The following is a 26,458-nucleotide window of genomic DNA, read 5'->3' as shown; positions in this document are numbered from 1 at the left end:
AGACAGAGAGGGAAAGACAGATGGAGGGACAGAGAGAGAGGCAGAGACAGAGAGAGAAGGAGAGATTGGGAGAGACAGAGAGGGAAAGGCAGTTGGAGAGACAGAAAAAGAGAGAGAGGCAGAGATGGACGGAGAGAGAGGGAGTGACAGGGAGGGAAGGACAGATGGAAAGACAGTGAGAGAGACAGTGATAGAAGGAGAGAGAGGGGGAGACAGAGATTGAAAGAGTGAGAGGGAGTGACTGGGAGGGAAAGAGAGATGGAGAGATGGAGAGAGAGAGACAGAGATGGAAGCAGAGAGGGGAGAGACAGAGAGGGAAAGACAGATGGAGGGACAGAGAGCGAGGCAGAGACAAAGAGAGAAGGAGAGATTGGGAGAGACAGAGAGGGAAAGGCAGTTGGAGAGACAGAGCGAGAGAGAGAGTGGCAGAGATGGAAGGAGGGAGAGGGAATGTCAGGAAGGGAAAGACAGATGGAAAGACAGAGAGAGAGAGACAGTGATAGAAGGAGAGAGAGGGAGAGACTGGGAGGGAAAGACAGATGGAGGGACAGGGAGAGAAGGAGAGAGAGGGAGTGTCAGGGAGGGAAGGACAGATGGACAGATGGAGGGATTGAGAGAGAGAGACAGAGATAGAAGGAGAGATTGGGAGAAACAGAGAGGGAAAGGCAGTTGGAGAGACAGAGATGGAAGGAGAGAGAGGGAGTGATGGGGAGGGAAAGACAGATGGAGAGACAGAGAGAAAGACAGCGATAGAAGGAGAGAGAGGGAGTGACAGGGAGGGAAAGACAGACAGAGGGACAAAGTGAGAGACAGAGAGAGAAGGAGAGATAGGGAGAGACAGAGAGGGACAGAAAGATGGAGAGATAGAGATAAAAGGAGAGAGATGGAGAGACAGGGAGGGAATGACAGACGGACGGAGAGAGAGAGGGTCAGAGATAGAAGGAGAGAGAGGGAGTGACACGGGGGGAAAGACAGATGGAGGGACGGTGAGAAAGTGAAGGAGGGAGAGGGAGAGATAGAGAGGAGGAGAGTGGGAGTGACAGAGAGGGTAAGACAAATGGTGGAACAGAGAGAGAGACAGAGATAGTAGGAGAGATTGGGAGCAACAGAGAGGGAAAGGCAGATGGAGGGACAGAGAGAGAGAGACAGAGAGACAGAGAGAGAGGCAGAGACAGAGAGAGAAGGAGAGTGTGGATGAGACAGAGAGGGAAAGGCAGTTGGAGAGACAGAGAGAGAGAGAGGCAGAGATGGAAGGAGAGAGAGGGAGTGACAGGAAGGGAAAGACATATGGAAAGACAGAGAGAGAGAGACAGAGATAGATGGAGAGAGAGGGAGAGACAGAGAGGTAAAGACAGATGGATGGACAGAGAGACTGAGAGGCAGAGATGGAAGGAGAGAGAGGGAGAGACAGAGAGGGAAAGACAGATGGTGGGACAGAGAGAGAGAGAGAGAGAGAGAGAGAAAGGGAGAGAAATGGAGTCACAGGGAGGGAAGGACAGATGGAGGGATAGAGAGATAGTGACAGAGATAGAAGGAGAGAGACGGAGTGATGGGTGGGGTGTGGGAAGACAGATGGAGGGACAGGGAGAGAGGCAGGGATAGAACGAGTGAGAGGGAGTGATAGGGAGGGAAATTCACAAGGAAAGACAGAGAGAAAGACAGAGATAGGAGAGAGAGGGAATGACAGGGAGGGAAAGACGGATGGACGGACAGAGTGAGAGAGAAGGAGAGAGAGGGAGAGACAGAGAAGGAGAGAGGGGGTGACAGAGGGAAATACAGATGGAGAGACAGAGAGAGATACAGAGATAGAAGGAGAGAGATGGAATGTCAGGGAGGCAAGGACAGATAAAGGGACAGACTGAGAGACAGAGAGAGAAGGAGAGAGATGGAGTGACAGGGAGGGAGGGACAGATGGAGTGATAGAGAGAGAGAGACAGAGATAGGAGGAGAGAGAGGGAGTGATGGGTGGGGTGTGGGAAGGACAGATGGAGGGATAGAGAGATAGAGACAGAGATAGAAGGAGAGAGACGGAGTGATGGGTGGGGTGTGGGAAGACAGATGGAGGGATAGAGAGATAGAGACAGAGATAGAAGGAGAGAGACGGAGTGATGGGTGGGGTGTGGGAAGGACAGATGGAGGGATAGAGAGATAGAGACAGAGATAGAAGGAGAGAGACGGAGTGATGGGTGGGGTGTGGGAAGACAGATGGTGGGACAGGGAGAGAGGCAGGGATAGAACGAGTGAGAGGGAGTGATAGGGAGGGAAATTCACAAGGAAAGACAGAGAGAAAGACAGAGATAGGAGAGAGAGGGAATGACAGGGAGGGAAAGACGGATGGACGGACAGAGTGAGAGAGAAGGAGAGAGAGGGAGAGACAGAGAAGGAGAGAGGGGGTGACAGAGGGAAATACAGATGGAGAGACAGAGAGAGATACAGAGATAGAAGGAGAGAGATGGAATGTCAGGGAGGCAAGGACAGATAAAGGGACAGACTGAGAGACAGAGAGAGAAGGAGAGAGATGGAGTGACAGGGAGGGAGGGACAGATGGAGTGATAGAGAGAGAGAGACAGAGATAGGAGGAGAGAGAGGGAGTGACAGAGAGGGAGGGACAGATGGTGGGAAAGAGAGAGAGAGACAGAGATAGAAGGAGAGAGAGGGAGTGACAGAGAGGGAGGGACAGATGGAGGGATAGAGAGAGAGAGACAGAGATAGAAGGAGAGAGATTGAGTGACAGAGAGGGAAAGAAAGATGGAGGGATCGAGAGAGAGAGACAGAGATAGAAGGAGAGAGAGGGAGTGTCAGAGAGGGAAAGACAAATGGTGGAACAGAGAGAGAGACAGGGATAGAAGGAGAGAGAGGGAGCAACAGAGAGGGAAAGACAGATGGAGGGACAGAGAGAGAGACAGAGATAGAAGGAGAGAGAAGCAGTGACTGGGAGGGAAAGGCAGATGGAGGGACAGTGAGAGAGAGACAGAGAGACAGAGTGAGAGGCAGAGACAGAGAGAGAAGGAGATTGTGGGACAGACAGAGAGGGAAAGGCTGTTGGAGAGACAGAGAGAGAGAGAGGCAGAGATGGAAGGAGAGAGAGGGAGTGACAGAAAGGGAAAGACATATGGAAAGATAGAGAGATAGAGACAGAGATAGATGGAGAGAGAGGGAGAGACAGAGAGGTAAAGACAGATGGAGAGAGAGAGAGAGAGAGAGAGAGGCAGAGATGGAAGGAGAGAGCGGGAGAGACAGAGAGGGAAAGACAGATGGAGGGACAGAGAGAGAGACAGGGAGAGAAATGGAGTGACAGGGAAGGAAGGACAGAAGGAGGGATAGAGACAGAGATAGAAGGAGAGAGATGGAGTGAGAGTGGGGGGTGGGAAGTCAGATGGAGGGACAGGGAGAGAGGCAGAGATGGAACGAGTGAGAGGGAGTGATAAGGAGGGAAATACAGATGGAAGGACAGAGAGAAAGACAGAGATAGGAGAGAGAGGGAGTGACAGGGAGGGAAAGACGGATGGAGGGACAGAGTGAGTGAGAAGGAGAGAGAGGGAGTGACAGAGAAGGAGAGAGGGGTGACAGAGGGAAAAACAGATGGAGAGACAGAGGGAGATACAGAGATAGAAGGAGAGAGAGGGAGTGTCAGGGAGGGAAGGACAGATGGAGGGATAGAGGGAGAGAGAGAGAGAGAGAGAGAGACAGAAGGACATAGAGGGAGTGAAGAGAGGGAAAGACAGATGGAGAGACAGAGAGATGCAGGGATGGAAGGAGAGAGAGGAGTGAGTGAAAGGGAAAGACAGATGGAGAGAGAGAGAGAGAGACTGAAATAGAAGGAGAGAGATGGAGAGACAGAGAGGGAAATACAGATGGAGGGACAGAGAAGAGAGACAGAGATAGAAGGAGAGAGAGGGAGAGAGAGAGAGGGAATGACAGATGGAGAGACAGAGAAAGAGGCAGAGATGGAAGGAGAGAGAGGGAGTGTCAGGGAGGGAATGACAGATGGAGGGATAGAGAGAGAGTCAGAGAGAGAGGCAGAGACAGAGAGAGAAGGAGAGAGTGGGAAAGACAGAGAGGGAAAGGCAGTTGGAGAGACAGAGAGAGAGAGGGGCACAGATGGAAGGAGAGAGAGGGAGTGACAGGGAGGGACAGGGAGGGACCGACAGATGGAAAGAGAGAGAGAGAGATACAGTGATAGAAGGAGAGAGAGGGAGAGACAGAGATGGAAAGACAGATGGAGGGACAGAGAGAGAGACAGAGAGAGAGGCAGAGACAAAGAGGGAAGGAGAGATTGGGAGAGACAGAGAGGGAAAGGCTGTTGGAAAGACAGAGAGAGAGAAAGGGGCAGAGATGGAAGGAGAGAGAGGGAGAGACAGGGAGGGAAAGACAAATGGAAAGATAGAGAGAGAGAGACAGAGATAGAAGGAGAGAGAGGTTGAGAAAGAGAGGGGAAGACAGATAGAGGGACAGAGAGAGAGACAGAGAGAGAGGCGGAGACAAAGAGAGAAGGAGAGATTGGGAGAGACAGAGAGGGAAAGGCAGTTGGAAAGACACAGAGAGAGAGAGGGGCAGAGATGGAAGGAGAGAGAGGGAGAGACAGGGAGGGAAAGACAGATAGAAAGGCAGAGAGAGAGAGACAGTGATAGAAGGAGAGGGAGGGAGTGACATGGAGGGAAAGACAGAGAGTCAGAGATGGAAGGAGAGAGAGAGAGTGTCAGGGAGGGAAAGACAGATGGGGAGATAGAGAGGGAGACAGAGAGAGAAGGAGAGAGAGGGAGTGTCAGGGAGGGAAAGACAGATGGAGGGATAGAGAGAGAGAGACAGGGAGAGAAATGGAGTGACAGGGAGGGAAGGACAGACGGTGGGATAGAGAGAGAGAGACAGAGATAGGAGAGAGATGGAGTGATGGGGTGGAGGTGGGAAGACAGATGGAGGGACAGAGAGAGAGGCAGAGATGGAACTAGAGAGAGGGAGTGATGGGGAGGAAAAGACAGATGGAGAGACAGAGAGAAAGACAGAGATAGAAGGAGAGAGAGGGAGTGACATGGGGGGAAAGACAGATGGAGGGACAGAGAGAGAGAGAAGGAGGGAGAGGGAGAGACAGAGAGAAGGAGGGTGGGAGTGACAGAGAGGGAAAGACAAATGGTGGAACAGAGAGAGAGACAGAGATAGAAGAAGAGAGAGGGAGCAACAGAGAGGGAAAGACAGATGGAGGGACAGAGAGAGAGACAGAGATAGAAGGAGAGAGAAGGAGTGACTGGGAGGGAAAGGCAGATGGAGGGACAGAGAGAGAGAGACAGAGAGACAGAGAGAGAGGCAGAGAGAGAGGCAGAGACAGACAGAGAAGGAGCGTGTGGGTGAGACAGAGAGGGAAAGGCAGTTGGAGAGAGAATGGGAGAGATGGAAGGAGAGAGAGGGAGTGACAGAAAGGGAAAGACATATGGAAAGACAGAGAGAGAGTGACAGAGATAGATGGAGAGAGACAGGGAGGTAAAGACAGATGGAGAGACAGAGAGAGAGAGAGGCAGAGATGGAAGGAGTGAGCGGGAGAGACACAGAGGGAAAGACAGATGGTGGGACAGAGAGAGAGAGACAGGGAGAGAAATGGAGTGACAGGGATGAAAGCACAGATGGAGGGATAGAGAGATAGAGACAGAGATAGAAGGAGAGAGATAGAGTGATGGGGAGTTGGTGGGAAGACAGATGGAGGGAGAGGGAGAGAGGCAGAGATGGAACGAGTGAGAGGGAGTGATTGGGAGGGAAATACAGATGGAGAGACAGAGAGGTAGAGAAGGAGAGAGAGGGAGAGACAGAGAGGGAGAGAGGGGGTAACAGAGGGAAAAACAGATGGAGAGACAGAGAGAGATACAGAGGTAGAAGGAGAGAGAGGGAATGTCAGGGAGGCAAAGACAGATAAAGGGACAGACTGAGAGACAGAGATAGAAGGAGAGAGAGGGAGTGACAGAGAGGGAAAGGCAGAAGAAGGGACAGAGAGAGAGATACGGAGAGAGAAGGAGAGAGACGGTGTGACAGAGAGGGAAAGACAAATGGTGGAACAGAGAGAGAGACAGAGATAGAAGGAGAGAGAGGGAGCAACAGAGAGGGAAAGGCAGTTGGAGGGACATAGAGAGAGAGACAGAGAGACAGAAAGAGAGGCAGAGACAGAGAGAGAAGGAGAGTGTGAGTGAGACAGAGAGGGAAAGACAAATGGAGGGACAGAGAGAGAGAGGAGAGAGATGGACGGAGAGAGAGGGAGTGACAGGGAGAGAAAGACAGATGGAAAGACAGAGAGAGAGAGAAAGTGAGAGAAGGAGAGAGATGGAGTGACAGAGTGGGAAGGATAGATGGAGGGATAGAGAGAGAGACAGAGAGATAGGCTGATACAGAGAGAAGGAGAGAGAGGGAGAGACAGAGAGAGGCAGAGACAGAGAGAGAAGGAGAGAGAGGGAGAGACAGAGAGAGAGGGAGAGACAGAGAGAGAAGGACAGAGAGGGAGAGACAGAAGGGGAAAGACAGATGGAGGGACAGAGAGAGAGACAGAGAGAGAGGCAGAGACAGAGAGAAGGAGAGAGAGGGAGAGACAGAGAGAGGCAGAGACAGAAAGAGAAGGAGAGAGAGGGAGAGACAGAAAGGGAAAGACAGATGGAGAGACAGAGAGAGAGGGAGAGACAGAGAGAGAGGGAGAGACAGAGAGAGAGGGAGAGAGAGGGTGAGACAGAAAGGGGAAAGACAGATGGAGAGACAGAGAGAGAGACACACACAGATAGAAAGAGAGAGAGGGAGAGACAGAGACAGAGAGAGAAGGAGAGAGAGGGAGAGACAGAAAGGGAAAGACAGGGAAAGACAGATGGAGAGACAGAGAGAGAAGGAGAGAGAGGGAGAGACAGAGAGAGAGGCAGAGACAGAGAGAGAAGGAGAGAGAGGGAGAGACAGAAAGGGAAAGACAGATGGAGAGACACAGAGAGAAGGAGAGAGAGGGAGAGACTGAGAGAGAGGGAGAGACAGAGAGAGAAGGAGAGAGAGGGAGAGACAGAAAGGGAAAGACAGATGGAGAGACAGAGAGAGAGACACACACAGATAGAAGGAGAGAGAGGGAGAGACAGAGAGAGAGACAGAGACAGAGAGAGAAGGAGAGAGAGGGAGGGACAGAGAGAGAGGCAGGGACAGAGAGAGAAGGAGAGAGAGGGAGAGACAGAGAGGAAAAGGCAGATGGACGGGCAGAGAGAGAGAGATTAAGAGAGAGAGATAGCAGGAGAAAGACATAGAGACAGAGAGGGAAAGACAGAAGGAGGGACAGAGAGAGAGACAGAGAGAGTGGCAGAGACAGAGATAGAAGGAGAGAGAGGGAGTGTCAGGAGGAGGGGGAGAGGGAGATAGAGGGGGGAGAGACACATAGAAGGTGAGACAGATAGAGGGAGAGAGACAGACAGATAGAGGGGGAGACAGACAGATAGAGGGGGAGAGAGAGATAGAGGGGCAGAGGGAGATAGAGGGGCAGAGGGAGATAGAGTGGGGAGAGGGAGAGAGAGGGGGAGAGGGTGATATAGGGGGGAGAGGGAGAGAGAGCGGGAGAGGGAGAGAGAGTGGGAGAGGGTGAGAGGGAGATAGAGGGGGAGAGACAGATAGAGGGAGAGAGTGAGATAGAGGGCGAGAGACAGATAGAGGGCGAGAGACAGATAGAGGGGGAGAGGGAGATAGAGGGGGAGAGGGAGATAGAGGGGGAGAGACAGATAGAGGGGGAGACAAATAGAGGGAGAGAGTGAGATAGAGGGAGAGAGTGAGATAGAGGGGGAGAGGGAGATAGAGGGTCGAGAGGGAGATAGAGGGGGATTGCGAGATCGGGGGAGAGGGAGATAGAGGGGGTGAGGGAGAGAGAGCGGGAGAGGGAGATAGAGGGGGATTGGGAGATAGAGGGGGAGAGGGAGATAGAGGGTGGAGACGGAGATAGAGGGTGGAGACGGAGATAGAGGGTGGAGACGGAGATAGAGGGGGAGAGGGAGATAGAGGGTGGAGACGGAGATAGAGGGTGGAGACGGAGATAGAGGGGGAGAGATGGATGGGGTAGAGGGTGGTGAACCTGTGGAATTCTCTACTGCAGAAGGCAGTGGAGGCCAAGTCATTAAATATATTCATGGAGGAGAGAGATATATTTCTTAATGTCAAAGGGATCAAGGGGTATGGGGAGAAAGTGGGAACAGGGTACTGAATTAGACCATCGATCATGATCTTTATTGAATGACGGAGCAGGCCCAAAGGGCCGAATGGCCTGCTCCTGCTCCTATTTTCTATGTTTCTATGAGAGAGGCGGATTGAGAGAGGGAGAGAGAAGGAGAAACAGAGAGAGAAGGAGAGATAGAGATGGAGCGAGGTGACCCTGATATTCTCTCTCTCTCACACACACATCCAGACACACACAGACACGTACATAAAGGGACAGACAGAGACACACACACAGACACACACAAAGACACACACAGACACACACACACAGACACACACACACACACAGACACACACACACACAGACAGATTTTACAATCCACACTGATGTCAGTAAAAATGACCAACAGAACCTCAGTAACAATCCCCAGTGTCTGCCCAGTCCTGAGAGAGACAGAGAGAGAGATAGGGCAGTGACAGAGAAAGACAGTGAAAGAGGGAGGACAAAACAGCTTGTAGGAGAAACTTTACATTTATTTGTGTTCCACAGATTTTATTAAAAGTTGAAAGGGACTAGACACTGGAAAAGCTGTCAACACACAACAACAACACTGAGAGACTTTAGATGTGAGGGAAGGGGAGACACACTTTAAAATCCACACTGATGTCAGTAAAAATCCCCAAACACAACCTCAGAAACAATCCCCATTATCTGCCCAGTCCTGTATTGTGGGTATATGACAAATATGTTCACACAAAGACAAACAGGGTGGTACTCCGAAATCTAGATCCCCTTGGATGTCAAGGATCAAACCGGGTACGATAAGGCACAAGAGGGAAGCTTATGTCGGATACCGAGAGCTCAATACCACAGAGGCCGAGATGAGTGGAGAAAGTACAAGGGTGAAATTAAAAATCAAATTAGGAGAGCAAAGAAATGGCCGGAAAATAATATTACCATTAAATCAAAGAAATCACAAAGATATTTTATAAATAAATGAAGAGCAAGAGGATAATTAAGGATAGAGTATTAGGGACCAAAAAGGGAATGTGTGTGTGGAGGTGGGAGATGGGGGCATGGTTCTTAATGAATACTTTGTCTCCATCTTTATAAAAGAGGGGGAACAATGCAGATATTGTAGTTAAAGAGGAGGAGTGTGAAATATTGGATGGGATAAACAGAGTGAGAGGGAAATATTAAGGTGTTTGGCAACTTTCAAAGTGGATAAATGGTCAGGCCTGGATGCATTGGAACCAGTTCAGAGAAGGTTCACTCGGCTGATTCCTGGGATGAAGGGGTTGTCTTATGAGGAATGGTTGAACAGGTTGGGCCGATACTCATTGGAGTTTAGAAGAATGAGAGGTAATCTTATTGAAACATACGAAATACTTAAAGGGATAGACAGGTTAGATGCAGGTAAGATGTCTCCTTTGGTTCGGGAGTCTAGAACCAGGGGACACAATTTCAAAATAAGGGGGAAGCCACTTGGGACAGAGATGGGGAGAAATGTCTTTACTCAGAGGGTTGTGAATCTTAGGAATTCTCTATCCCAGAGGGCTGTGGAAGCTCAGTCATTGAGTATGTTTAAAGCAGAGATTGACAGATTGCTGAATACCAATGACATAAAGGGATATGAGGATAGTCTGGGAAAAACACATTGAAGTGGATGATCAGCCATGATCGTCTTGAATGGCGGAACAGGCTCGATGGGCTGAATGGCCTACTCCTGTTCCTATATTCCAAAGCTGCCAAAATAGTTTCTCGCAAACTACCCCATCAGTTCCCCTTAATATCTCAACAACTTTGATGAAATCACCTTGAACCTCCTAAATTCCAGGGAATTATTCCCAGTTTGTGTAATATCACCTTGTAATTTAACCCTTGGAGTCGAGTTATCATTCTGGTAAATCTACACTGCACTCAAATGGACATGGACCCCTCAACTCTCTATGAACCTCCAGTGTTTCTATCTTTTCACCATTTATAAAGTACTCTGTTCTAGTCTTTTTTACTGACATTGAAATCTATCTACCACAGTTTTAACCATTCACTTCAGATATCTCTTTGCATTGTTCTGCTTCCAGCTACACTGCTTACAATGCTGCCTATTTTTGTGTCATTGGTAAACTTGGGTATGTTGCATTCTACCACATCATCTTAAATCGTTAATAAATACAGCAAAACTGAGACACACACGGGCTTTGCACTAGTAGACAGGAGTGAATCATTCCAACCTAGAGGTTTTTTAATTCCAGATTTATGTTTATTTTTAGAAAAAACAAAATTCAAATTCACAACAGCCCAGCGTGGGATTTGAACTCCTACTTTTTCAATCATCAGCTCAGGCCTTCAAATTAAAACCCATAAAAAGAGATTCATTTTCCTCCTGCTGTTGTCTGACTGACTGAGGTTTTGTATATTGTTCCCTTCTCCTCTTCTTCCATGTGTTTGAAGTCTTTGAAGTTTGTCAGACATTGGGAAACTACTTCATGTGGTGTTCTGTAAATACCTTCAATTCTGTGTATCTGGAAGGGACACAATTCAAATTCTCACCTTATTGCATCAACCAAAACCTGCAGGTCCATTCAAACAACTCTATTTCCTGTCTCTGCAAAGACAGCTCACACTTCCACAATGCAGGAATGTCTGAATGGAAACAGCTTTTGACACATTTCCCAACACGTTTGCTAACACTTTTCAGGATGAAGCTAAATTCAACTCAGATTCCAAGCCCCAAATTGATCTTTTGGGTAGAACAGGTAACATTGATGAAATCCCAGATCTCTCTGTCCTGTCACCCATTCTAACATTGTACCATTTAGTTTATATCACTCAGTCTTCCTTCCAAAATGCATCACTTCACATTTCTCAGCATTGAAGTTAACCTGCCCTGTGTCTGTCCAATGATAGGTTGGATAGTAAGCTGTCAAGAGGACATAAAGTGTCTACAAAGAGATTTCCATAGGTTAAGTGAGTGAGCAAAACATTGTCAGATGGAGTACAATGTGGGAAAATGTGAGCTTGTCCACTTTAGCAGGAAGAATAAAATCAGTATATTATTGAAATGGAGAGAGACTGCAGAACTGTACGGTACAGAGGGATCTGGGTGTCCTGGTACATGAATCACAAAATGTTACCGTGTAGCTACAGCGAGTGATTAGGAAGGCAAATGGAATGTTGTTGTTTATTGCAAGGTGAATAGAATATCAAAGTAGGGAAGTGTTGTTCCAGCTGTACAGGGCATAAGTTAGACGACGTCTGCAGGATTGTGGACACTTTTGGTCTCCTTACTGAAGAAATTATATAATTGCATTCGAAGTAGTTCAGAGAAGGTTCACTGGGCTGATTCCTGGGATGAAGGGGTTATCTTATGAGGAAAGGTTGAACAGGTTGGGCCGATACCCACTGGAGTTTAGAAGAATGAGAGGTGATCTTATTGAAACATCTCAGGTCCTGAGGGGGACTGGACAGGGTGGATGCTGAGCGGATGTTTCCCCTTGTCGGGGAGTCTAGAACGAGGGGACACAGTTTAAAATGAGGGCTCTCCCATTTAAGACTGAGATGAGGAGAAATGTGTTTCTCTCAGAGGGGGGGGTTAGTCTGTGGAATTCTCTTCCCCAGAGAGCAGTGGAGGCTGGATCATTGAATATATTCAAGGCTGAGTTCAATAGATTTTTGATCAATTAGGGAGTCAAGGGTTATGGGACACAGACAGGAAAGTGGAGTTGAGCTCACAATCAGATCAGCCATTGAATGGCAGAGCAGGCTCGAGGGGCCGAATGGCCTAATCCTGCTCCTAATTCATTTGTTCTTGTGCGTTCCATTTCACCAGACTGCCTCTATCCTCCTGAAGTCTGCTACTAGTCCCTTCCCTGTTTATTACATTGCAGATGACACAAACATTGGCAAACATTGAAGTTATGCCCTGTAAACACAAGTCCAAGTCATTAGTATATATCAAAAAGATCAGTGGTCCTAATATAAACCTCCACTGTATACCTCCCTCCAGTCTGAAACAACCATTGTCCACTCTCTCAGCCAATGTCGTATCCACTCAGCCAATGTCCCTTTCATCCCTGGAGCACCAATATTGCTAACTAGTCAATTAGGAGGCACCATTAAGTCCTCCCCATGAGGACCCTGGTCCCAGACCTCTCTGTTTCCACTCTCCCATCAACATTCCCCAGACAGGTACAGCATGGATTAGATACAGAGTAATGCTCCTTCTACACTGTCCCATCCAACAGTCCCAGGACAGGAACATCATGGGGTGGATACAGAGTGAATCTCACTCTACACTGTCCGATAGAGACATGGAGAGAGAGACAGAAAAAGAGAAACAGAGAGACATAGACTGACAGGGTGACTGACAGAGAAAGAAGGATATTTAACAGGGGATATTGGAAGAGGAGGATGCAATTTAACCCCACACCTCCGTCCTGGCATTCAATGAGATCATGGCTGATCTGTGATCTAACTAACACCATATATCCTGCCTTTGCCCCTTATCTCTTAATACATTTGGTTAACAAGAATCTATCAATCACAGGTTTAAAAATTAACCAATAAGCCAGCATGAAATTTCCACAAACAATGTCACGAGGGTGTGATGGCTACCACAGTGGAATAGCTTACTGAATATTTAAAATGGAGGCTATTCTTTCTGGATCATCAAAAGTGTCTGCCTGGACCCAACTTCATCTGCATTCCTCCCTCTCCCGATGTTTGTTTTCTCTCCATACCTATCTCTTATATGTTTGTGTACACAGCAGTGAAGGATTACATCAAATTAATATATCTTACATTATCCTCTTCATCCACCTCAACAATCTCTCTCTCTCCACATTTGTCCCTCACTACAGCCCTCTCTATGCCGTCATATCTAACCCTCCCTCCCTCTGTTGCTCTCCTAGTGTCAGTGATAGCAGAGAGAGAGACAGAGAGAGAAGGAGTGAGAGGGAGTGTCAGGGAGGGAGGGAAAGACAGATCGAGGGACAGAGAGAGAGAGAAGGAGAGAGAGGCAATGACAGGGAGGAAAAGACAAATGGAGGGACAGAGTGAGAGACAGAGAGAGAAGGAGAGAGATAGAGTGACAGGGAGGGAAAGACAGATGGAGGGACAGAGAGAGAGACAGAGAGAGAGGACGAGATAGAGATGTAAGGAGAGAGAGGGATTGACAGGGAGGGAAAGACAGATGGAGGGACAGAGAGAGAGAGAGAAGGAGAGAGAGGGTGACAGAGAGGGAAAGACAGAAGGAGGGACAAAGTGAGAGACAGAGATAGAAGGAGAGAGAGGGACTGCAAGAGAGGGAAAGACAGATGGAGGGACAGAGAGAGAGACAGAGAGAGAGGCAGAGACAGAGAGAAGGAGAGATGGAGAGACAGAGAGGGAAAGACAGATGGACAGACAGAGATAGAAGGAGAGAGAGGGAGAGACAGAGAGGGAAAGACAGATGGAGGGACACAGTGAGAGACAGAGAGAGATGGAGTGACAGGGAGGGCAGGTCAGATGGAGGGATAGAGAGAGAGAGACAGAGAGAGAGGGAGTGACGGGTGTGGGAAGACAGATGGAGGGACAGAGAGAGAGAGAAGGAGAGAGAGGGAGAGACAGAGAGAAGGAGAGAGGGAGTGACAGAGAGGGAAAGACCGATGGAGGTACAGAGAGTGAGACAGAAAGAGTGGCAGAGACAGAGAGAGATGGAGAGAGAGGGAGTGTCAGAGAGGGAAAGACAGATTTGCAGACAGAGATAGAAGGAAGGAGAGGCAGCGACAGAGAGGGAAAGCCAGATGGAGGGACAAAGTGAGAGATGGAGAGAGAAGGAGAGAGATGGAGTGACAGGGAGGGAAGGTCAGATGGAGGGATAGAGAGAGAGAGAAGGAGAGAGAGGGAGAGAAAGAGAGAAGGAGAGAGGGAGTGACAGAGAGGGAAAGACCGATGGAGGGACAGAGAGAGAGACAGAGAGAGTGGCAGAGACAGAGAGAGAAGGCGAGAGAGGGTGTGGCAGAGAGGGGAAGACAGATGGAAGGACAGAGTGAGAGATAAAGAGAAGGAGAGAGATGGAGTGACAGGGAGGGAAGGACAGATGGAGGGATAAAGAGAGGCAGAGACAGAGAGAGAAGGAGAGAATAGGAGCGACAGAGAGGGAAAGGCAGTTGGAGAGACAGAGAGTGAGAGAGGCATCGATGGAAGGAGAGAGAGGGAGTGACAGGAAGGGAAAGACTGATGGAAAGACAGAGAGCGAGAGAGACAGAGATAGAAGGAGAGTGTGGAGAGAAAGAAAGGGAAAGACAGATGGAGGGACAGACAGAGAGAGACAGGGAGAGAGATGGAGTTACAGGGAGGGAAGGACAGATGGAGGGACAGAGAGAGAGACAGAGAGAGAGGCAGAGAGAGAAGGAGAGAGAGGGAGAGACAGAGAGCGAAAGACAGATGGAGGGACAGAGAGAGAGAGACAGAGAGAGAGACAGAGAGAGAAGGAGAGAGAGGGAGAGACAGAGAGGGAAAGGCAGATGGAGAGGCAGAGATAGAAGGAGAGAGGGAGAGACAGAGAAGGAAAGACAGATGGAGGGACAGAGAGAGAGACAGAGAGAGAGAGACAGAGAGAGAAGGAGAGAGAGGGAGAGACAGAGAGGGAAGGGCAGATGGAGAGGCAGAGATAGAAGGAGAGAGAGGGAGAGACAGAGAAGGAAAGACAGATGGAGGGACAGAGAGAGAGACAGAGAGAGAGCGGGAGTGACAGAGATAGAAGGAGTGAGACGGAGAGACAGAGAGGGAAAGACAGATGGAGGGACAGAGAGAGAGAGACAGAGAGAGTGGCAGAGACAGAGAGAGAAGGAGAGAGAGGGAGTGTTAGGAAGGGAAAGCCAGATGGAGGGACAAAGTGAGAGACAGAGAGAGAAGGAGAGAGATGTAGTGACAGGGAGGGAAGGAAAGATGGAGGGACAGAGAGAGCGAGACAGAGATCGAAGGAGAGAGGAGGAGTGACAGAGAGCGAAAGACAGATGAAGGGACAGAGAGAAAGACAGAGAGAGTGGCAGAGACAGAGATAGTTGGAGAGGGCCTTCTCTGTTCCAAGGACAGCAACCCCTGCCTATCCTCATAGCTACAATTCTCCAGTCCTGGCAACATCCTAGAAAATAGGAGAGAGACAAAGTCCCGTGTTCATAACACATGGATAAAGAGGTTAATCATCTGAGCTGTAACTCTGAGACAGAGACAGAGAGGGAGGGAGAGAGGGAGAAAGAGAGAGAGAGGGGGAGGGAGAGAGGGAGGGAGAGATGGTGTGGGGGAGACACAAACTGAGACGTGGACAGAGGCAGTGAAAGAGAGAGAGGGAGAGATAGAGAGGGAGAGTCAGAGAGAGCGAGGCAGAGAGAGAGAGAGGCAGAGAGAGAGAGAGATGCAGAGAGAGAGAGAGATGCAGAGAGAGAGAGGCAGAGAGAGACAGAGAGAGACAGAGAGAGAGGGAGGGAGAGATGGTGTGGGGGAGACACAAACTGAGACGTGGACAGAGGCAGCGAAAGAGAGAGAGGGAGAGACGGAGAGAGAGAGGCAGAGAGAGAGAGACAGAGAGAGAGAGGCAGAGAGAGAGAGGCAGAGAGAGGGAGGCAGAGAGAGGGAGGCAGAGACAGGGAGGCAGACAGAGAGCTAGAGAGAGACAGAGAGAGAGGGAGCGATGGTGTGAGGGAGGCACAAATTGAGACATGGACAGAGGTTGAGAAAGAGAGAGAGGGAGAGACAGAGAGAGAGTGCTGGGGGAGAGACAGATAGAGAGTGAGAGAGGCACAGAGAGAGAAGACGACACAGAGAGGCAGACATAGAGAGGCAGACAGAGAGCTAGAGAGAGACAGAGAGAGGGAGAGATGGTGTGAGGGAGGCACAAATTGAGACGTGGACAGAGGTAGAGAGAGAGAGGTAGAGATCGAGCGAGAGAGAGAAAAAGAGAGAGAGGGAGAGATAGAGAGAGAGAGGGGGTGGGAAAGACAGATAGCGAGGGACAGAGGCAGTGTGAGAGAGGCAGAGTGAGAGAGGCAGATTAGAAGGTAGCAAATGTAACTCCACTATTTACAAAAGGAAAGAAAGAGAAAATGGGGAACTAAAGACCTGTTCGTCTAACATCAGTCATAGGGAAAATGGTCGAATCTATAATAAAGGATGTGATAACAGGACACTTAAAGAGAGATTGCGGGGGGTGGGGGGAGAGAGAAATGGGGGGAGAGAGAAATGGGGGGGAGAGAGAGGGGGGAGAGTGCGTGAGTGAGACGGAGCAAAGGAGAGAGATACTAGGTTAGGTGGGACAATAAGCTGTGAGGAGGACACAAATAGACTACAAAGAGAGATGGTTTGGGATAGACAGCGATAAATGTCCCAGTGTTGTGGTAACATAAAATGGCCACTGAAAATGAACCTAAAATGGCTGACTGATGTGTGTGGATTTCCACAGATGAGAGGAGAGAGAGAGAGACAGACAGACAGACAGAAAGAGAGACAAAGAGGGAGACAGAGACCAAGACACAGAGCGTGATCGCAGGATATTTGTCGTCGGACAGAGGAAGAGGAGGAGGCCATTTGGCCCCTCAACCCTGTTCTGTCATTCAATGAGCTCATGGCTGATGTGTGATCTAACTCCATGTACCTATCTTTGTCCCTTAATACCTTTGGTTAACAAAAATCTATCAAACTCAGATTTAAAAATTAACAAGTGTCTCAGCATCAATTGCTGTTTGTGGAAGAGAGTTCCAAACTGATACCACACCTGGTGTGTTGAAGTGTTTCTTCATTTCACTCCTGAAAGGTTTTTAGACTAGGTTTATATTTTTAGACTATGCCCCCATGTTCTAGACTCTGCAGCCAGTGGGAATTGTTACTCTCTGTCTACCCCATCAGTTTCCCTTATTATCTTGAAAACAATCATCAAATCACACCTGAGCCTTCAAAATTCCAGGGATACAGAGTAAATCTCCAGCTACACTGTCCCATTAAACATTCCCAAGCTAAGCACAATGTTGGGTTTGACACAGAGTAAATTTCCCTCTACACTGTCCCATCACACACTCCCAGGGCAGGAACATCATGGGGTGGATACAGAGTGAATCTCACTCTACACTGTCCGATAGAGACAGAGAGAGAGACAGAAAGAGAGAAACAGAGAGACATAGACTGACAGGGTGACTAAAAGAGATGGAAGGATACTTCACAGGGGATATTGGAAGAGGAAGATGCAATTTAACCCCACACCTCTGTTCCGGCATCAAATGAGATCTTGGCTGATCTGTGATGTAACTTACACCATATATCCTGCCTTTGCCCCTTATCTCTTAATACCTTTGGTTAACAAGAATCTATCAATCACAGCTTTAAAAATTAACCAATAAACCAGCATGAAATTTGCACAACCAATATCATTGTGTGGGTATTTCTGTGTGTTTGTGTGTGTGTCTATGCCTGTTTGGGTGTGATGGCTCCCACAGTGGAATAGCTTGCTGGATGTTTAAAATGGAGACTGTTCCTTCTGGATCATCAACATTATCTGCCTGGGCCCCAACATTGTCTGCATTTCCCACTCTCCCGATGTTTTTTTCTCTCCATATCTATCTCTAATATGTTTGTGTCCACAGCAGTGAAGGATTACATCAAATTAATATATCTTACATTATCCTTTTCATCCACCTCAACAACCTCTCTCTCTCCAAATTTGTCCCTCTCTACAGCACTCTCTCTGCCTTCATATCTAACCCTCTCTCTCTCTGTCTCTCTCCTAATGTCAGAGATAGCAGGAGGGAGAGACAGAGAGAGAATGTTGAAGGAACTGTACTCTGTTCCTAAGCTGTGCTGAAGCTGCTCTGGGAGTGTTTGATGGGCTACATTAATCGCCCGTGTACAGTCCTGTATCAGACTGTGAAGAAACACAGCTTGTTCAGTGTACAACGGGTCAAAGGGAATGATTCACTCCTGTCTGCTCCTGGGAAGAGAGACTGACCTTAACATCAAGGCAGCGTTTGACCGAGTGTGACATCGAGGAGCCCGAGTAAAACTGAAGTCAGTGGGAATCGGGGGAAATCTCTCCACTGGTTGGACACATACCGAGCACAAAGGAAGATGGTTTTGGTTGTTGGAAGTCAATCATCTCAGTCCCAGGCCTTCATTGCAGGAGTTTATCAGGGTCGTGTCCTCAGCCCAACCATCTTCAGCTGAGATCCCAGCAGAAAGTGCTTTAAATACTGAGCAGGTCAGGCAGCATCTGTGGAGAGAGAAACAGAGTTAGTGATTCAGCTCGATGCTTTCCAGATTTCCAGCATCCACAGTATTTTGCCTCAGATAATGAAGCAATCCATAGCCACATGCACCAAGACCCAGACAACATTCAGGTTTGGGCCGACCAGTGGGAAGTAACATTCACGTCACACAAGTGCCAGGCAATGACCATCTGCAACAAGAGAGAATCCAACCACCTCCCCTTGGCATTCAAAGCATTATCCCATCGCTGAATCCCCCAGCGTCAACATCCTGGGGAAACATTGACATCAAACTTAACAGAACGAAACACATCAATAGTTTCTTCACCCAGTGGCTGGTGGGTGTCTGGAACTCACTGCCTGAAAGGATTAGTATAAAATGGGTGGTTGATGGCCGGCACAGACTGGGCGGGCCGAAGGGCCTGTATAAGTGCTGTATCTCTCTATGACTCTAAAGGATGGTAGAGGCAGAAACCCTCATCACATTTAAAACAATCTCTTGGATATTCACTTCTCTATATTTAAAATGGGTAAGGAATAACTCTCCTCGTCTACACTGCCCCATCGAACACTCTCAGAGAAGGTTCAGCACAGGTTAGATAGAGAGTAAAGCTCCGTTTAAACATTCCCTGGAGTGTCGGATTAACCCGGGTCACTCACTGTGCCCGGCTCAGCCTCAAGACTCACCTGCCTCAGTCACTGAGACGCTCCTGTATCACTTGCCTTTATGTAAGTGGATGCCGGGTTTGGGAGCAGGACAGGCACACGGGATTAGAACGACTGCTCATGTGGAGGATAAGCATCAGTAATCCCTCAGAGAATCAGAACAGACCAGCGAGACTCAGAAAAGGAAACTTGTGTTGAATTTGTGAGTCTTGCATTGTGGAATGCTTTAGTATTTGGTGAGAATGTTGAGCCAGTGACATTTTGCCCCAGTGGGATGAATAGACACTATATGACTTTATTACAACAGTAAGGTACCGTGTGTACTGTAAATATGGACTGAAATAACAATGTAACTGATCAATTTTCAGCTGAATTTTATGACTACAGTTATACCTGCAATCCTGTCAGTATGTACATAAGACACGATGGGATGAAGTCAAAGTGACCACTGTTGAATTTGCTCGCTTGATCTTTGTGGGAACACAAGGGTTAAGTAAGTTAAAAATATTAAATGGTCAATTCACTTGTTTAAGTAAACACTGAACAGAAATGGGTCTGGAATGTCCTATGTGCTGCATTCCTACTCCTACATCTACTCTGTCAGGACCCCTCATGATTTTGAACACCTCTATCAAATCTAATCTCAAGTTTCTCTTCTCTATGGAGAACAACACCAGTTTCTCCAATCTATCCACGTAACTGAAGTCCCTCATCCTGGAACCTTGCTCGTGAATCTTTTCTGCATCCTCTCTAAAGCCCCCACATCCTTCCGAAAGTACGGTGTCCAGAATTGGACACAATACTAGTTGAGGATGAAGCAGTGTTTTATAAAGCTTCATCATAACCTCCTTGCTTTTATACTCTCAGCCTCCATTTACAAAGCCGAGGATCCCATATGCCTTTTAACCACTTTCTCAACTAGCTCTGCCACCTTCAATTTGTGCACAGACATCCCCAGGTCTCTCTGTTCCTGCACCCACTTCCTTCTGTTCTTAGGTTCCCATGACAGAGAGGGACAGGAGGACAGGGAGGTCTAGAAATAATGAGGGGGAGAGAGAGCGAACAAACAGGAAACACATATGGGAACACCACCACCTGCAAGTTTCCCTTCCAGTCTCACACCATCCTGACTTGGAACTATATCACCATTCCTTCACTGTGACTGGGTCAAAATCCTGGATCTCACTTCCTAACAGCACTGTGGGTGTACCTACCCCACATGGACTGCAGCGGTTCAAGAAGGTTCAACGGCAATTGGTGATGGGCAATAAAATGCTGGCATAGCCAGTAATGAACACATCCAACAAATGAATAAAACATAATAACAATTTGGCACCAAGTCACTAAAGGAGATATTGAACTGGACACAAGAACACAAGAAGTAGGAGCAGGAGTAGGCCATTCTGCCCCTCGAGCCTGCCCTGCCATTCAATAAGATCATGACTGATCTGTATCAACACTCAACTCCTCTTTCAGGCCTGCTCTGCAGAACCCTCGACTCCCTGAGAGGGTTGAGAACAAATATTTTCCCACAAAGACAAACAGGGTGAGACTCCCAAATCTAGAGCCCCTTCGATAGCAAGAATCGAACCAGGTAGAATAAGGCACAAAAGGCAAGCTTATTTCAGTAAGGCGTTTGATAAGGTTCCCCACGGTAGGCTATTGCAGAAAATACGGAAGTTTGGGGTTGAAGGTGATTTAGAGCTTTGGATCAGAAATTGGTTAGCTGAAAGAAGACAGAGGGTGGTGGTTGATGGCAAATGTTCATCCTGGAGTTTAGTTACTAGTGGTGTACCGCAAGGATCTGTTTTGGGCCATTGCTGTTTGTCATTTTTATAAATGACCTGGAAGAGGGTGTAGAAGGGTGGGTTAGTAAATTTGCAGATGACACTAAGGTCGGTGGAGTTGTGGATAGTGCCGAAGGATGTTGTAGGGTACAGAGAGACATAGATAGGCTGCAGAGCTGGGCTGAGAGATGGCAAATGGAGTTTAATGCGGAAAAGTGTGAGGTGATTCACTTTGGAAGGAGTAACAGGAATGCAGAGTACTGGGCTAATGGGAAGATTCTTGTTAGTGTAGATGAGCAGAGAGATCTTGGTGTCCAGGTGCATAAATCCCTGAAGGTTGCTACCCAGGTTAATAGGGCTGTTAAGAAGGCATATGGTGTGTTAGCTTTTATTAGTAGGGAGGTCGAGTTTCAGAGCCACGAGGTCATGCTGCAGCTGGACAAAACTCTGGTGAGACTGCACCTGGAGTATTGCGTGCAGTTCTGGTCACCGCATTATAGAAAGGATGTGGAAGCTATGGAAAGGGTGCAGAGGAGATTTACTAGGATGTTGCCTGGTATGGAGGGAAGGTCTTATGAGGAAAGGCTGAGGGACTTGAGGTTGTTTTCGTTGGAGAGAAGGAGGAGGAGAGGTGACTTAATAGAGACATATAAGATAATCAGAGGGTCAGATAGGGTGGATAGTGAGAGTCTTTTTCCTCGGATGGTGATGGCAAACACGAGGGGACATAGCTTCAAGTTGAGGGGTGATAGATATAGGACAGATGTGAGAGGTAGTTTCTTTACTCAGAGAGTAGTAGGGGCGTGGAATGCCCTGCCTGCAGCAGTAGTAGATTCGCCAACTTTAAGGGCATTTAAGTGGACATTGGATAGACACATGGATGAAAATGGAATAGTGTAGGTCAGATGGTTTCACAGCTCGGCGCAACATCGAGGGCCGAAGGGCCTGTACTGCGCTGTAATATTCTAATTCTAATTCTTATGTCAGATACCGAGAGCTCAATACCACAGAAAGCCGAGAGGAGTGAAGAAAGTGCAGGGGTGAAATTAAAAAGAAAATTAGGAAAGCAAAAAGATAGTCGGAAAATAATATTACCAAGTAAAATCAAGGAAAGCACAAAGATGTTTTATAAATACATGAAGAGCAAGAGGATAACTAAGGATAGAGTATTAGGGACCAGAAAGGGAATGTGTGTGTGGAGGTGGGAGATGTGGGCACGGTTCTTAATGAATACTTTGTCTCCATCTTTATAAAAGAGGGGGAACAATGCAGACATTGTAGTTAAAGAGGAGGAGTGTGAAATATTGGATGGGATAAACAGGGTGAGAGGGAAATATTAAGGTGTTTAGCATCTTTGAAAGTGAATAAATGGTCAGGCCTGGATGCATTGGAATCAGTTCAGAGAAGGTTCACTAGGCTGATTCCTGGGATGAAGGGGTTATCTCATGAGGAATAGTTGAACAGGTTGGGCCTATACTCATTGGAGTTTAGAAGAATGAGAGGTGATCTTATTGAAACATACAAGATTCTGAGGGGACTTGACAGGGCGGATGTTGGGAGGGTGTTTCCCTTGTGGAGGAGTCTTGAACGAGGGGGCACCTTTGAAAAATAAAGGGTCTGCCATTTAAGACTGAGCTAAGGAAGACTTCTTTCTCCCAGAGGTTGGTTAGGCTTTGGAATTCTCTTCCCCAGAGAGCAGTGGAGGTTGGGTCAATGAATTTACAAGGGAGTCAAGGGTTATGGGGGGCAGGCAGGAGAATGGAGTTAAAGTCACTATCAGATCAATCATGATCATATTGACTGACAGAACAGGCTCAAGAGGCTGAATGGCCTACTCCTGCTCCTATTTCTTCAGATCCAGTGTATAAATTGGAGGGTTTTCTCTCCACTTTTTAAACCATTTTTATAGCAGATACAGGTCCATGTGTAATATAAACAGAGACAGGGTCTAGTGCAGACCTAACTAGTGCATTGATATCTGAGACTAGTGTAAAAGGTATCAAGGATACAGAATTCTAAATATACATTCAGGGGAAGTTTTTTAGGCCAGTACGTAGCAAGGTCAACAAGAGATGGGTCAGTTTGACACTTAGTTTTACGAATGAAGCTGGGCCGGTGGAAGGCGATTTAGAAAAGGTGGACTGGAAAACGCTACTTGAAGGTAAATCAGTGTCAGAGCAGTGAGATTGAATCATTTCATCCTGGAGGATTTATTATCCCAGAGTTATTTTTTATTTTCAGAGAAATTCAAATTCACAAGAGCCCAATGTGGGATTTGAACTCCGACTTTTTCAGTCATTACCTCAGGCTTTCAGATTACAAACTGTAAAAGACATTCACCTTCCTCCTGTTGTGACCTGACTGTCTCAGCTTTTGTGTATTGTCTCCAATCTTGTTCTTTCATGTGTTTGAAGACTTTGATGTTATTCAGACATTGGTAAACCACTTCATTCTCTCAGGTCATCGGCTTAAATACCTTCAGGGACACGATCCACAATCTAATTCACACCCTATTCAAGCAACCAAAATCTTCAACTCCATTCAGACACCCCGATATCCTGTCCCTGCACAGATAACTGACAGTTCCACAATGCAGAAATGTCTGAATGAGAAACCACATTTACCTGACACAATCCAAGCTCCAAATTGAATCATTAAGATAGCGAAAATACCACAGAAATGTGACTTGTTCCTTGTAACAGTGAGACTGAAACATTTCAGGGTACTATTCAACCAAGAAGGATTCTGAGAAAAGTCAGGATCAGTATTGAAAGAGAAAGAGAGACAGCAAAAAGCGGGGAGTGAGAGAGGGGGGAGAGAGAGAGAGAGAGGGAGAGACACTGTCAGCTCCTGGATGGGGAAGGATTCTCTGTTCCTTCACCCATTTTAACATTGTACCATTTAGTTTAGACAGAGAGACATAGACTGACAGGGTGACTGACAGAGAAAGAAGGATATTTAACATCGGATATTGGATGTAATTTAACCCCACAACCCTGTTCCGGCATTCAATGAGATCAGGGCTGATCTGTGATCTATCTTACACCATATATCCTGCCTTTGCCCCTTATCTCTTACTATCTTTGTTTAACAAGAATCTATCAATCACAGGTTTAAAAATTAACCAATAATCCAGCATGAAATTTCCACAAACAATATCATGAGGGTGTGATGGCTCCCACAGTGGAATAGCTTACTGGATGTTTAAAATAGAGGCTATTTCTTCTGGATCATCAAAAGTATCTGCCTGGGCCCCAACATCATCGACATTTCCCCCTCACCCGATGTTTTTTTTCTCTCCATATCTATCTCTTATATGTTTGTGTCCACAGCAGTGAAGGATTACATCAAATTAATATATCTTACATTATCCTTTTCATCCACCTCAACAATCTCTCTCTCTCCAACTTTGTCCCTCTCTACAGCCCTCTCTCTGCCTTCATAACTAACCCTCTCTCCCTCTGTCTCTCTCCTCGTGTCAGAGATAGCAGGAGGGAGAGACAGAGAGAGAATGTTGAAGGAACTGTACTCTGTTCCTAAGCTGTGCTGAACCTGTTCTGGGAGTGTTTGATGGGCTACATTAATCGGCCGTGTACAGTCCTGTATCAGGCTGTGAAGAAGCAGAGCAAGTTCAGTATACAACGGGTCAAAGGGAACGATTCACTCCTGTCTGCTACTGGGAAGGGAGACTGACCTTAACATCAAGGCAGTGTTTGACCGAGGGTGGCATCGAAGAGCCTGATGGAGAGATGGAGGGACAGAGAGAGAGACAGAGACAGAGAGAGAAGGAGAGAGAGGGACTGACAGAGAGGGAAAGACAGATGGCGAGACAGAGATAGAAGGAGAGAGAGGGAGAGACAGAGAGGGAAAGAGATGGAGGGACAGAGAGAGAGAGACAGAGAGAGAGAGAGAGAGAGACAGAGTGAGAGGGACAGAGAGAGAGAGAAGGAGAGAGACGGAGAGACAGAGAGGGAAAGACAGATGGAGGGGCAAAGAAAGAGACAGAGAGAGGAGAGAGATGGAGAGACAGAGAGGGAAAGACAGATGGAGGGACAGAGTGAGAGGCAGACAGAGATAGAAGGAGAGAGATGGAGAGAAAGAGAGGGAAAGACAGATGGAGGGACAGAGTGAGAGGCAGACAGAGATAGAAGGAGTGAGAGGGAGTGTCAGGGAGGGAAAGACAGATGGAGGGACAGAGAGAGAGAGACAGAGAGAGAAGCAGAGAGATGGAGTAACTGGGAGGGAAGGACAGATGGAGGGATAGAACAGAGACAGAGATAGAAGGAGAGAGAGGGAGTGACAGGGAGGGAAAGACAGATGGGAGACAGAGAGAGAGAGACAGCGATAGAAGGAGAGAGAGGGAGTGTCAAGTAGGGAAAAACAGGTGGATAGGTAGTCAAGAAGGCATACAGCATGCTTGCCTTCATCGGTCGGGGAATAGAGTATAAAAATAGGCAAGTCATGTTGCAGCTGTACAGAACTTTAGTTAGGCCACACTTAGAATTCTGGTCGTCACACTACCAGAAGGACGTGGAGACTTTGGAGAGGGTACCAAAGAGGTTTACCAGGATGTTGCCTGGTCTGGAGGGCATTAGCTATGAGGAGAGGTTGGATAAACTCGGATTGTTTTCACTGGAACGACGGAGGTGGAGGGGCGACATGATAGAGGTTTACAAAGTTATAAGTGGCATGGACAGAGTGGATAGTCAGAAGCTTTTTCCCAGGGTGGAAGAGTCAGTTACTACGGGACAGAGGTTTAAGGTGAGAGGGGGCAAAGTTTAGAGGGGATGTGCGAGGCAAGTTCCTTACACAGAGGGTGGTGAGTGCCTGGAACGTGTTGCCGGGGGAGGTGGTGGAAGCAGGTACCATAGAGATGTTTAAAAGACATCTTGACAAATACATGAATAGGATGGGAATAGAGGGATACGGACCCCGGAAGTGCAGAAGGTTTTAGTTTAGGCAGGCATCAAGATCGGCGCAGTTTTGGAGGGCCGAATGGCCTGTTCCTGTGCTGTACTGTTCTTTGTTCTTTGACAGATGGAGGGACAGAGAGAGACAGAGAGAGAAGGAGAGAGTGAGAGAGACAGAGAGGGAAAGACAGATGGAGAGAGAGAGAGAGAAACAGAGAGAGAGACAGAGAGAGAAGGAGAGAGTGAGAGCGACAGAGATGGAAAGACAGATGGAGAGAGAGAGAGAGAGAGGCAGAGATGGGAGAAGAGAGAGGGAGTGACAGAGAGGTTTCATAAAAATCTATCAAACTCAGATTTAAAAATTAACAAGTGTCTCAGCATCAATTGCTGTTTGTGGAAGAGAGTTCCAAACTGATACCACACCTGGAGTGTTGAAGTGTTTCTTCATTTCACTCCTGAAAGGTTTTTAGACTAGGTTTATATTTTTAGACTATGCCCCCATGTTCTAGACTCTGCAGCCAGTGGGAATTGTTACTCTCTGTCTACCCCATCAGTTTCCCTTATTATCTTGAAAACAATCATCAAATCACACCTGAGCCTTCAAAATTCCAGGGATACACAGTAAATCTCCAGCTACACTGTCCCATTAAACATTCCCAAGTCAAGCACAATGTTGGGTTTGACACAGAGTAAATGTCCCTCGACGCTGTCCCA

Source organism: Heterodontus francisci, unplaced genomic scaffold (genome assembly GCF_036365525.1).
Source record: "Heterodontus francisci isolate sHetFra1 unplaced genomic scaffold, sHetFra1.hap1 HAP1_SCAFFOLD_249, whole genome shotgun sequence".
In the NCBI taxonomy this organism is placed as follows: domain Eukaryota; kingdom Metazoa; phylum Chordata; class Chondrichthyes; order Heterodontiformes; family Heterodontidae; genus Heterodontus; species Heterodontus francisci.
Note: the sequence above shows the minus strand (reverse complement) of the source record.